We start from the raw sequence: 13619 nt of genomic DNA on the forward strand, positions 1-13619 counted from the left end.
GATCCAGTGGATCCACTCCCTAGAGCTGCTCTCACACATGCTGCTTTGCAAAGCTCGGTGTAAGGACAGGAGGCAGAGGGGCCAGCTGGGCGGGAGGAAGGCCAGAGTGGAATGGAGGGGGTGGTTGCAGCTGCACTGATGGAAGTGCTCCACAGCATGGCCACGCTGCCTCCCCATCCTCCTCCACCTCATCCAGGGCCTTGGATCCCCTGGATTTGGAAGTGAGGTGCTTGGTGCAGAGCTCTCCCCATTCCCAGACAAGGGAAGAAGGAAGTTTTTTGGGAGAAGGATGAGTCACAGAGGGCAGGAGGAGCTCTGCACTGCCTGCGACGGCAGTAGGGCATGGCATGGGCTGCAGGCAGCAGCTCCTGCCCAGCTGATACAGGGCCAGGACCTCACCGCATCCAGGCAGCCTGGCACCCAGCCTGGCAGCAACCAGGCTCCCAGGGTCCGCGGCCCCTTTCAGAGGAGCTTCCTGGGCACATCTGAATATCTCGGAGGCTGATTTTCCCTGGGCTCCCAGCACAGGCTGCCGGTCCCCTTTAACGCACGGAGTTTTCTTCCAGTTCGCAGGCTGTTTCCTGTCTAGACAGCCCCGGAGAGGCCGCTGTATTTATAGACCAGGGCAGAGAGCTGTGCCCGCTTGCTTTGCCAAACCCACACAAGCCTGATGCTGCTGGTGAGGCCGGACAAAGATGCCTCCCACACGCTGGAAACAGGAGGAGGAAGGCAAGGCAAAGCAAACCACAGACAGACCCTAAACTCTCTAACCCCCTCCAGATTGCAAATGGCTCCTCTTGCCTTCCTGTCCGGGACTGCTGGGCTCCTCTTGCCCTTTCCCCACGTCTGCAAACAGCCAAACCTCTCCATCCCTCCCTGGAGAGGCATCGCTCCCAAAGCAGAGCCAGGGTTGCCATCAGACCAATGCACACTCTGCCCAGAGCACCTTCCCCAAGCACCGCCGGAGCACGCCTGTCCTCCCCCACCACAGCCACTCCTCCTCTGGGAGGAAGCCCCCATCAAGCTGCCCTACACCGCACACCTCTGGGGAAACCTGCATAGACACCTGAGGGTCATGGCTGGGGCCGAAGGCACTCTTCTAGGGGTGTCTCCAGCAAGGAGAAACACCCTGCCCCTGCTCACTGAAAAGCATTGAGCAAGAAGGAGCCCCTGGTGATTATATTAAGTTTTTTTCCAGCTCATTTCTTTCACCACCTGCTTTCAAAACCCTTCCTACCTTGCTCACCCTGCCCTGAGCAGCCCCATCCCCTGCAACAGCCCATCCTCCCCATCACCTTCTCCAGGCCCTCAGAGACCTGCCCAGACCCACCACCCTCACCGGTCCAAGACACCAGCCAGGGCTGCAGCACATGGCTCCACACAGCTGAGGCTTGCTCCCAGCCAAGGGAGAGGAAGGTCCCCATGTCAGCCCCAAGAGGGGTCCCTCTGACCCCGCTGCCTCTCCTGCAGCAGGGACCTGGCATCCCTTGGCCAGCAAGGGATGAGGCCCAGCTGCCCCTGGATCCCAGCGGGGACAGGGAAGGCTCCCACGGTGGCTGCAGCAGTGACTTGCCATCACCAGGTTTCCTGAGGGTAGGGCAGGCAGTAAGGAGGCCAGAGCTGCCGGATCACATTTCCCATCACACAGGAATGTAAACCTGGGAGCAGGGTTAACCCCTTGGAAGGGGCAGCAGAAGATGCACGCCTGCTCCCACATCCCTGAGACACAGCTCCAGCCCCCCATGCCCATGCCCTCACCTGCAGCATCCCCAGTAGTCCCCAGGTGGGCAGGGGAAGGGACTCACCACAGGGAGGGGAATGGCTTAGCATGGTACCCCCAGCTAGAGATGAAGTGGTCACCAGCTCTCCCCAGGGCCTTATTCTGATCAGCAGCTTATAAGAGCACCTGCAGTGCTGGGGTAGTCAAGTGGTATATATATAGAGAGAGAGCAAGAGCTGCACAGGTGCATAAAAGCTTCTTAAATTAGACTCTTATTGATTAATTCCTTTGGGCTTAATCTGCAGCGGTAGGAAACATCCTCTGGTATGCTCACCTGCCAATATTTGACTTTAAAATACTTGCCCTTCTCTTTGCTGATGGGCTGTGATTTCCAAGAAGGCTTTAAATCCTGTTTTAACTGTTTGGTACTAAAGGACACAGAGCACCAGCCTGGCTCAGAAGATGGCCGTGGCAGAGGTTTCCAGCTGCCTCACAGGGAGCTCTTGCACCCCTTGGTGCCCAAAGGGTGGGAGCTCCTGTCCCTGCTGCTGAGCACTGAGAAGGTGATGCTAAGGGGGACCCATCCAGGTGGGGTGCAGAAATGTGATGTGTTAAGCCCCTTCAGTTTGCCCTGCCTCTGTGCTGGCAGTGGCAGGGGCTCTGTGCAGAAGGAATTAGAGGAACAGAAGCTGAACTGGGCGTCCAGGAAGCTTCCCCGTGATGGATTTATAGGCACGGTGCCCTTTTTACAGGAGTTCATGCTGAAAACAAGCTGCAGATGCTCTCCTTGGGGTCTACAGCAACGAGCCCAGATTTACTGCTGCCGCCTCACAGCGAGCACTGGACGGCGGCTGCGCTCTGGGCTGGGGGGTCGGTGGCTGCACCCAACGCTCCGCAGCTACTGGGGACGGCTTTGCAGAGCCAAGCTCCAGCTGATCGCACTGCCTGGGGCAGCCCCCTGCGTCTGTCCCCCTTGGCAGCCTTGTCTCCATGCTGGGAGTGTGACCACTGCAGGCGCTGCCGCCGGGTCCAGGCACCACCACGGAGCACAAGGGTCTCTCTGTGCAGAGCCGAGCCCCGTGCCCGTGCCGGGGGGCAGAGGTTTTCCCTGTTGTTCCTGAGAGACCTCAAGGTCAGGCGTTTGCAGGGAGAGCGTGCCGGGCGGCTGCGGGGTCGGATTTGGCACGTTGAGGGGGGCCTTCGCCTGGAGGTGTATGTCTGCTCCTGTCAGAGGACCTGGGTCTGCTAGGCAGACTGCAAACATCACCGAGTCCTCGGGCTGTGCTTTCCCTCATTCACCAGGGAATTACCGCTGGGCTCCACGCCTAACACAGCGCTGGGAAATCTCAGCTTGAGTGTTAAACTGAGACTTGCAAGACCCTTGTTCTGAGCAGCCCTTACCCCAGCAAACCGTCCCTCTGTCCGTGGCTCTGCCCAGCCTGAAGCACTCGTTCCCCCGGCATGCTGCAGGGCTGTGACGACCAAGCAGCCGTGGTGGCATGGCCCCCCAGGGAAACACCTGCCCAAATTCCCCAGGGAGCTCGGTGGCTCTGAGAGCCCATGACCGAGCCATTGGCTTGTGTAGTGGCGTGCACCACACGCGGTGGAGGCAAGAGCGGGGCAAGCCTGGCCGGGGAGGGAGCCCTGCGTGGTCCTGCCTGGCTGGCAGGCGCTTTCCTAGGTAGTTTGGGCAGAGGACAAAATGCAGGCTCTGTGCTGGGCTGCACGTGGGGGAGGCAGGTGATGCCCCAGCCTCTCAAAATGCAAACCGCCCTCGTTGCAGCAGCCTGAGCAACGTCAGGGGTGACCCCATTGCTGCAGGGTGTCAGCCCGGCTGCTGACCCGCTGCGGCCTCATCTCCAGCAGCTCTGCGTGCTGGGCTGCGGCACCGCGGCCCTTCAGAAATGGTGACCCCTGGTTATGCCCTGTTCAGTAACAAAGGCAAATTTGTGCTGAATAATCATGCAAATCACTAGCCCAGGAGCCTAGAGGGGTGCTCACGTGAGGGGCTCGCTCCAGTTGAGAGTTGCTGGGCAAAACAGTCCCCACCCTCTAGCTGGGCGATTCCCAGCCCAATCATCTCCCTATTTGTGTAACGTAACAACCTGCTGATGCCAAGTAGCCCAAACCTTCCTGTGGACGCACCCCCGGGCTGCCTGGCCGCAGCTCTGCAGGATGCCAGGCCACCTCGGGTGACAGGGCATGCGGGGACAGCGGCTGCCAAGCCCGGTTCCCATGGCTGCCGGTCCTGCCCTGGCTTTGTTTCTCCAGAGTCACCCATTCCACCGCTCACCCCCTGGCTCAGCCTCCTGGCCGTGGGGCTGCCGAGCTGCCAGTGCCCCGAGCTGCCCTGGCACAGCCACAGAGGGGCCGAAACATGGAGCAGATGCTGGGAGTGGTGGTGGCAGCCGAACCCCGTCCCCGTGCTCCCGTGGCAGCCAGAGGTGCAGCTGCCCGGGCTGCAGCATTGTCCCCAGTGTGCTGGGTCCTGCTGGACCCATGCGAGCTCTGCAGCCCTCCCTGCCCAGCTCCATCCCTCCTCGGCTGTGGGTGCTCACCCTGTGCCCACCCACTGGGCTTTGGGTGGCCCTGGGGACCGGGAGCTCCGCTGGTGCTGTGCGTGCGTGGACCCAATGCTTGGAAGCTCTTCCCTGAAACGTCTGGGAACAGGCTTCATCCCAAACCGGTACTTCCCGTGCTCCGGCCATGCGGCGAGCAGCTGCGGCCTCAGGCAGGAGGAAACGCTGAGCCGCTGGCAACTCTCAGAAATTCCCCAGACGTGCTCTTTTGTCCAGTGGCGACCGGCGCAGCGCAGCGCAGGCAGAGGTGGGGGAGAAGCCACTGAAAGGGTCCCTCGTGCATGCCAAGTGCTGGGGCAGGGGTTGCAAAGTCCCCTGCCCGCCCCGTCACAGCCCCGTCACCTCCATCACTGTCCGGCAGGCTACAAAGCTGGATAAGGAAGGAAAGACCCTGAGGCTGGGGCTGGGACCATCCTGCCTGCCCTGCCTGCGTGTGGAACTGACAGCAGGCTGCGTCAACTAAGGAGATTAGCACTGGGATTGGAGCTGGTGTGAAAAATGACTCCCGTTTTGAACGGATAAAGCTGCTTTTCTCTCCTGTGCACCAGGACCGCGGAAGCAGATTCAAAATTTAATCCCTTCCGCCTGATCCTTCACATTAGACATCATGTAATTAACGGGACGTCGAGGAGGTGCAAAGCTGTTTGTGCTCCAGGGTCACATCAGAGAACAACAGGGCACCAACTGCTGCTGGGGCAGGGTGGCCAGCAGAGGAATTTGGGGGACTTGGCGCACATGGAGCCTCTGTGCGGAGGGCATGCAGCACGGGAGGCAGCGGCCACGGCAGCTCCTGCCAAGGACTGCAGGAGCTGAACGAGGAGCTGCCCCTGTGCTCATTGAGAGGAGGACGTGGGGCTGCCCAGCAGAACCCCCGCACGCTGTGAGCTGGGGCGGGCAGCCAGGGCAGGCAGCCAGGGCGGCTGCAGGAGCTGCATGCATCCCTGCCTGCGCCCAGCCCGCCGTGGTCCTGCCTTGCTCCTGTGCTCTCCACACCGTCCCGCTGCTGCATCTTGGAAGATGGCTGCTGGGCTGGACCACCAAACCCTCCTGGGGCTGGGCTGGGGGTCCCGGCACTGAGGGCCCCTTGGGGGGACAGAGTGCCCTGTCCCCCTCAACAAAGCGAGGGGGGAAAGGCCCGGACTCCACAGGGAGCCCCCGGCCCCCCGGGCTGCCCCCATCGCACCGGCCCCTCCCCACCTGTCACCCGCCGACTCCACGGCCCCGCTGGAATAAAAGGGCCCATTTATTTGAGGCGTGCTAAATAACTCGGCGCAGCCCCGCTGGCCTGGCTGAAGACACCCCTGGCTGTCCTCGGGAATGCTCCCAGGGTGCCAGCTCCAAAGGCAGCTGTGGTGGGCCTTAGATCTTTATGGCCAGTAAAGGGGTCCGTGGCTAATTTATGCCCCTCCTATAATTTACAGCCTCTTTACAGCTGCTGTAAAATGACCTATAAATCACGGGCAACATCATAGGCCAGAGACAAAGCCCCGGCATCGTCACCTGCCAGCTGGCTTGGAGCAGGGGCCGGTGGCTGTCTGGGGACAGAGAGGGGCTAAGCCTGTGGCAGGTACATCCACGCTGCAGCCAGGCACTGGGAGCACTGGTCAGGGTTTATCAGCTGCAACCCGGCGAGCCTGGGGAGAGGGGGTGTCCAGAGGTATTGCAACATGGACAGCCCAAGGTCTTGTCTGCCTGCACCGTGCCATCGCGCAGGGGCACACGGTGACTCCAGATGCTGCAGCCGCATCCCACGCGGTGCTGGCAGTGGGCTTCCCAGCTGGGGCTCCCGGGGTGGCCCAGGGTGCAGGGCAGTGGGTTTGATTCCTTGGCTGCAAAGGTGAGGCTGTCTGTCCCCCCATCTATGCAGCTCAGCGGTAGCATGAAGTTCAGAGCAGGCAGCAGCGTGGGCTCGTGGCGAGCGCAATACTGCTCGTTTTGCAGCCCCAAGAAGGACCGTAGGTCCGGCCCCCACAGCCTGGCGCTGCATGGCACGTGGAGCACCACAGCCAAAAAGCAGCGCTCGTCCGACCCTGCCCTCTCCTACAGCCCCAGTGCGCAGGACCCAGGCTGCAGCACTCATTAGCACCGCTCCTCATTTGCCCAGATGTTCTGCTGGCTGGGGGCCAACAGCTCCCCGTCCCCCCATCGCTGCCTCTGCCAGCCAGGGGAGCCTGTTTGGGATGGGGCACCCGCTGACCACTCACGGGCAGCGACTACAGATGCAGCATCGAGGGTCACTCGGGACCTCGTGGGGTCCGGGGTGGGACCGAAGGGAAACTCGGTGGCTTTGCGCGGAGGTGCTTGCGGAGGCTTTTGCTCCCAGTGCGCTGCAGAAAGGGCTGACTCAAACGATGGTGGGGAGGAAGCAAAAACCCCCAAAGCCACGGCATCCGAGCTGGCAGGAGGTGGTTTGCGCTCGGGCCTGAGCAAAGGCTCTGAACTCCACTCTGCCTCTTCCCGCAGAGGCAGCAGCCTCTGTTGGCTTTGGCAGGGCTGGGGTTTCTGTTGCGCAAATCCCCAGGGAGGACGGGGCTCAGCTGGCGGGGGTGTCGCGTTCCCAGCACAGTGACTGCCTTTGTGCCCAGGTGTAAGGGCAGAGCAGGTGCTGCCGGGGCACCCCCAGTCCTGGCATTCAGCATTTGCTAACGCTACACGTTCCTGGGGCCGGTGCTGTGCAAGCCCCATCTGCCTGTGGCTTCGGGGTGCAGCAGCACCAGGGCAGCTCTGCCCCTCGTGGGGGGGATCCCGCAGGATGCAGGGGGGAGCGGAGCTGGGGCACGGCCCCTCGTGGGGGGGATCCCATAGGAGGCAGTGGGGAGGGGAGCTGGGGCAGGGGGTTACCCGCAGCTCTGCCCCTCGCCGGGGCAGGTGCCGCACAGCTGGACACGGCAGCTCCACCCCGCGCCACCTCCGGTGTTTATTTAAACTTCCTCCAACCCCTACGTACGCTCCTATTTTTACCAGGCAATGGGTCCATGACCCTGGAGCGCAGCCACTGGGCTGGGTCTGTGTCCTCGGCTTGCACCTATGCCCCGTTCCTAAAAACTGGCTTGGCGCTGGCCCTCCTCCTTGCCCGGGCTTTAAATAGAACTCCTGCTCAGCTGTGTTTCTGTGTATATATATTATATATTTATATGCACCAATTACAAACTGCAACAGTGTGCAGGAAAACACAGGTGGTATTTTTAGGTGACAAACGTCCTAAAGGGACAATGGCCCAAGTTCTACATCTGGTGTCACAAGCCTGGAGGCACCTGGCTGCTGCCCAGGGGGGTTCGACCCCAGATTGGATAAAGAAGCAGGGATGGGGGCTGCCCCCCAGGCCTGGGGAGGGCGGGGACCAGCGGCGCTGGTGGCTGGAGGAACAATCTGAGTGCCCAGTGTGGGACCGGCCCCTCTTCCCCCTGCCCACCCCTCCCATCAGGCCACGCAGGCACCGTGCAGCCGTCTGAGCCTCCAGGGCTTGATCAAGGCTCCTTCTGCAATGCAATTACCAGGGGCGTTCAGGAGAAGTAACGTTATTACCGAGCTGCAGCACTCATGCTTTGCTGGCCGGGGAGTAGGAATTAGACCAGGAATAGCATTGCCACCGAGGGGGTGAGAAGGACCCCGAATGCACCCCCCCGCACTGCAGGCAGTGTCCCCTGCTGTGCCCAGCACTGTGCGGGCGATGCAGCGGGCTCAGGCTCCGCAGAGATGTCCTGCCCGGTGCAGGCACCCGGTTCCTCCCGGCCTGGCTGGCGCACGCCTTGCACCAAAGCCAGCGGCGGCTCTGGCAGCAATGCCGAAACCAGCGGCGGCAGGAAGAGGGGAACAGTTTTGCTCTCAATTGCAAGACCACAGAAATATTAGGTGGGCAGGAGGGGACTGCCCAGGGATGTGTCCTGTTCTCTCCAGCTGCAGCAGACCGCTGTTGCATCCGGAGCGCAGGATGAGTCTGGGTGCCACGATGCCTGCTGTGCCCTCGCACCAGCACGGTGGGAAGCGGTGGGGAGGAGCGGTCTGGGGCCGGGGCTGCTGGGATGAAGATGCTGGTAGGCATCTGGGGCTGGGCTACGGAGCACATTTCTGAAATGTTTTAGGTTATTCGGGTTAAAAAACAACAAACCAGAAAGTGAAATTTTATCTGCAAGAGAGAATGTGAGGTTTCGGTAAAAAAATCTGCAGATTTTCTGTTCTGCTTTGTTTTGACAAAAAAGCCATCTCTGTGTGACAAAAATCTCAGTGCCCTCTTGCTTCTGCCGTACCTGCAGCAGACTCCACGTCCCACTGTGCCGGGAGCCACCGGTGTGCTCAGCATGGCCAACCCACCGGATCGGCCCCAGACCCTGCCACACCGGACCCTCGGCCCAGCCCAACCCGCACCCCCGCTTCACCCCCAGCCCTGCCATGCTGAGCCGCTGCACCCGCGTCGCTGCTTCCCCCGGCATGGCACGGCACAGCAATTATCTTTTGGTTACTGTGGTTTTGCACACTTGCATGGGGAGGCACGGCGGCTCTGAAGTGGCCAGCAATGGTTTTTGTGGCTCACACAGCCCCCGGCCCTGTGCGGCGCTCGGGGGGGGCTGCAGTCCCCCAAAGCAAGTGGCATGGGGGCGTGGGTCCGTCCGGCCAGCAATGGTTTTGGTGGCTCACACAGCCCCCGGCCCTGTGCGGCGCTCGGGGGGGGCTGCAGTCCCCCAAAGCAAGTGGCATGGGGGCGTGGGTCCGTCCAGGAGGGCACTCGCTGCTGCTTATCGGGTGTCGCTTTCACAGGCCATTTATTAGCAAGATTTATCGAAGGCTGTGCACACACCGTTGCTGCTACCAGGAGGGTCTCGGTGGAGCCGGGGAGCGGGGTGGAGGCTGCTGCCTGCAGGCACGAGGTGAGGCCCCGCGTGGAGGCTGCAGGCTGAGGAAGAGCTGATTGATGGGCAGGATAATTTTTCAGCATCTTAAATTTCATTTCACTGGGTTAGCAGCTGCTCAGCCTCCCTTTCCCAGGTGTTTCTTTGTCGGAACAACCTGCCACCCTTCAGCCATGCCCCGCTCAACTAGGGCATAGGTAACAGCCCCTGTTCACCTGTACAGGTTTTTTTTTTAAATCTGGGTGCTTTGCCTTTTCCCTCTTAGGACAAAGGCTCCAGTGGTGCCAAGCCCGTCCCTGCAGATGCTGCTGCTGCCTGGGCACCTGGGAAGCAGCCACTTGGCTCCGGACCCCAACAGTTCCAGGAGCGGGAAGCAGATGGCCAAACCCATTTCTGGCATGGCTGCCCGGGCAGCGGCGCTGCAGCCAAGGGAGGCTGCGGGGTCTGGACGTGCCGTGCAGCTGCTACCATGCTGTATGGCACGGAGGAGGGCAACCCCGGCTCTGCCACCCTTGGCGTGGCACACCTCGGTGCTTCCTCCGGGGAGTCCCGGCATGGCCAGACCCGCTGCGAGGAGCTGAGGGTTTAGGGATAAAACCCAGTTTGGCCACTCCTGTGTCCCAGTCTTGTAGAGATGGAAATCGGGCTGCACTAGGCAGAAATCTGGCACAAGGTGCAGGGCAGCGTCACGCATCCTGCTGCTGCCACCCTGCACCGGGCGACTGCCACCCCCACCTCGGGGCGAGCTCCTGCAGGTGCCCGAGGCTGGAGCCCTCCTCCACGTGGTTTCGTCGGCAGGATGGGGCCCCTCTGCCTTGATTTACTCCCAGGAGGAAGAAGCATGTGCAAGGGCGTTCATTGCAGGGATGTGCTTTCAGAGCAAAGCTCCTAATTACAAGGGCCACTCTGCACTGTAATTTAAGATGAACTCAACAGACATGTCTAATTTGTGGCTGGGGACAGATTTAACCTGCAGGACGGGTGCCAGGAACCTGCCAGCCGTGCCCCTCTGCAATTTCTAGACACAGCTTCACTTGGCTGTGGAGAGGAGCCGCTGCCCGGGCAAGCAAGGCTAGCACAAGCAGCCGAAGGATTGGCTCCAGCGAGCAGTAGCCGCCCCGGGGTGCAGTCACTGCTCTGGGGGCGTCTGGCTCCCCCAAATGCTGAGCAAGGTGGGTGCCAAGGGACAACCCAGCTGGCTCTGCCGGGGCCCCGCGGCAGCCGGGCTGCGGGCAGGGCTGGCTCAGCCTCTCCCCGGGGTGCTCCGGGGTTACATGGAGGCAATGCGAGCGTGAGCTGTGCCAGAGGAGGTCCTGCTGCTCTCCTTCCTCACCCTGGTCCGAAATAGAAATGCGAAAGAGGGATATAAGGGGAAAATGATGTCACAAAAGTTGCTGGAGGGACGGAGGGAAAATCAACAGCCGTGTTATTGGAAGCGAAGCCACCCAGAGTTTTCCAAGCAGCTCTTGCCAACAGAGAGCTCACTGCAAAGTGGATACCACGCTGCAGCCCTGGCTCTGGGGTCTGCTTGCATATTTACTTTGTTGGGCTGCTCTTACCACTTGCTTTTGTTTGGCCTTTTCTGATGAATTATTTAGCAATTACGCTATCTGTCGCTCTGACACCTCCGGTACACGCAGAGTCTCTGGCAGATGGGCGCTGATGAGCTGACGTGTCCTGATCTCTGGGCTAGAAGGTCGCCGTTTCCAAAAGCAGAACCTGTTTTCCCTTCTCTGCTTTCTCTCTTACCAGCAGACAGCTGAAAACACTGTGTTTTCCCTGGAGCATGACCCACGGTTCCAAGAACTTCTGCATCTCCCCTGGCGAAGCCTTCCCTGTTTTGCACAGCATTTCGCACCTGCGGGCAGAGCTGCTCGGGTGCTTTGCGGAGCAGGGGATGTGCTTGTCCCAGGGAAGGGCCGACACAGGGACCCCAGCACACTCAGCAGATGTGGGGCTGCCCACGCTGCCCCGGGACAGCTTTCATCCCCTGGGGAGAAGGCAGGGCTGCCTGGGGTGGGCTGTCCCGCAGGACCCCGTATCTCTGCGGTGCTGGCGGCAGCACCGTCCCGGGCTGATAGCCCCGGATAGGATGGGATGCATCGAGCCAGGCTCACTGGACTGCTCCTAATGGGATCATCTCTCGCTAATGCACAGGGCACTCTGAGACGGGCATCATCCCTGATACTTACCAACTCATTAAATAGGAAAGAGGAAATTAAGAGTGAAAAGCACAGTATGCGGGAGAAAGGAGCCCAAGGGAGGGGGGAGATGCTGCGCAGGAACCGCCGCCGAGGGAGCAGCAGCCGGTTCAGCAGCCCCAGCAGTAACACAAACCAGTGTGCTGTGTTTTCAGACTCTTGTAAGTGCAAATTAACGCATTATTTACAAGATGCAAGTAAAGCAGCTTCTCACACCTCTCCTCCCTTCCCACCGCTGTGCTGGGGGGGGTCCCATGTTTCAGGCTGTGGGATCAGGGCAGGGTGTAGTGGTGGGCTGGAAGAGGCAGCTGTGGGGCAGCAAAAGCCTATTTCTTGAAAAGCCCAAAGGAAAGAGCATAGAAAATTGGGAAAAAAGTCCGCCCCAGTGCACCCAGAAAGCTGTGGAGCAGCCAGCATCACCCCGGATGGGAGCCACCTTGCACTGTGCAAGCACAGGTGTCCCGTGGGGCCACCACAGCATGCAGGCCAAAAAGAGCTTCACAGCAAAGTGGGAGTGATGGGAAGGGGGTCTGTGCCGAGCGCTGCCAAAGGCAGGCACGGCACCTCCCGCCCCAGCCTTGCTCCCTGGGGAAATGCTTACGGGGACCCAAAGGTCCTTGCCGGCACTGGCTCCCCTCTGACGGTGCCCGGCTGCACGTGAACGTGCATGTCGGCAGTTTCAGCCTGGGTTAGTGCTCCGGCTCGTTATCACGGTGTCTGCACTCCCACAGCAGCACACGGGTGAGGGTCCTGCAGCTCCTCTCTGCAGCGGGTGCAGCGCTGGCTGGGCAGCTGCACACCGTGGTACGCTGCTCTGGGTGCGCAGGCGTCTGTGTCGGCAACACCTGCCTATAAACTGACCTGACAGTGTTTAATTGCTTCCTTTTAACGGGTGCTAACAGTGCAAAGGTTAATATGAACTGTTAAACTCGCAGTTTTGCGCGGGCTTTTTTATGCCGCCTGACAGATGCTGTCAGCCCGAGGAACGCTCCTGGCTGGCGCAGGGCATCAGGCTGGGCACGTCCCCGCAGCCCCTCTGGTGCCATTCAGCATCCAGGGACTATCCCGGGAAGCCATACAGGAGATGTAGGAGATGCAAAAAGCTCTCCTCTGCAACAGGAATCTCATGCACTGGTGCTGAGAGCCTTACAGGCAGGAGCAGGATCCCCGAGAGCCCTGCAGGCAGGAGCCAGGAACTTGTCCTTGGGAGAAGGTGCATCCATGGGCCTATTCCTCTCCTAGAAGCAGGCATGAGGCCATGCAGTCCCCAGCCCAGGTCCGTCCTGCAGGCACTCAGCGCTCTGGCCCTCATCCAGGGAAGCACTTAAGAGCATCTTTCTCTTTAAATACAGAAAATTCTTTGAAAATACTTCAAGTCCGTGGATTCACAGATTTGAAGACCAGAAGCAGCCACAAGGTCGGTGTGCCTGAGCCTGGCTGATGGGTCTTCTGCAGCCCCAGGGTGTGCTCAGCACCCCCCATGCGCCCTGACACCCAGGGATGGAGACAGGACTGCTCCTCGTCCCTCCTCCCCTCATCATCTTCGCTCTCACGAGTGTGCGCTGGTCCCCAGGCAAACCTCGAGTGCTCCTGGCTGCTGGCTCTCGCTGTGCCATCTTCTGCGTGGTTTGATTGAAGAGCTCTCCAGTGCCTGGCATTTTCTGCCCATGAAGGTACTTAGTCACTGCAATCAAGTCGGCACTTCGTCTCCTTTTGATTAGCTGAACAGACTGCGCTCTGCAAGTCTGTGGAGCAGGGTGGTGCCTGCGCTAATCAGGCTGCGCGCAGCACCCTGCAGAGACACCCTGCAGCACCCTGCAGAGATGCAGCACCCCATGGAGATGCTCCACTGCACCCCGTGGAGATGCCTCGGTGCTGGTGATGCTGTTCCCGCTCCCTCTGCCCGGTGGGGAGAAGTTAGCTGGGTGCTGGAAGAGCCCTTGCCTGCACTGCACAGGAAGGTCCCTGGGATGGGCAGGGATGGATTCCTCAGCCTCCTGGCTTGCCTGAGACGTGGCTCTGAGCCTGCCCTCAGCCCCGGGACGCTGCAGAGCAGTCAGAGCTGCTTGTATAATCAAATACCCCTGCAGATAACAGGGAGCAGTTGCTAAGCAGAGGATGGACTCATTAAGGGTGTAATTACAGCACAAATATTGCTTGTACTTTAGAGCTGCTGCCTCAGCCGTGGGGCTGGAGATAGTCCTGACGCCAGAAATCCGGGGGCCCCCAGAAACCCGTCCCCGGGTGCCGGCAGCCCTTCGCCTCCCCCAGC

This window comes from Aptenodytes forsteri, unplaced genomic scaffold (assembly GCF_000699145.1).
Source record: "Aptenodytes forsteri isolate BGI_AS27 unplaced genomic scaffold, ASM69914v1 Scaffold298, whole genome shotgun sequence".
NCBI classification, from domain to species: Eukaryota; Metazoa; Chordata; class Aves; order Sphenisciformes; family Spheniscidae; genus Aptenodytes; species Aptenodytes forsteri.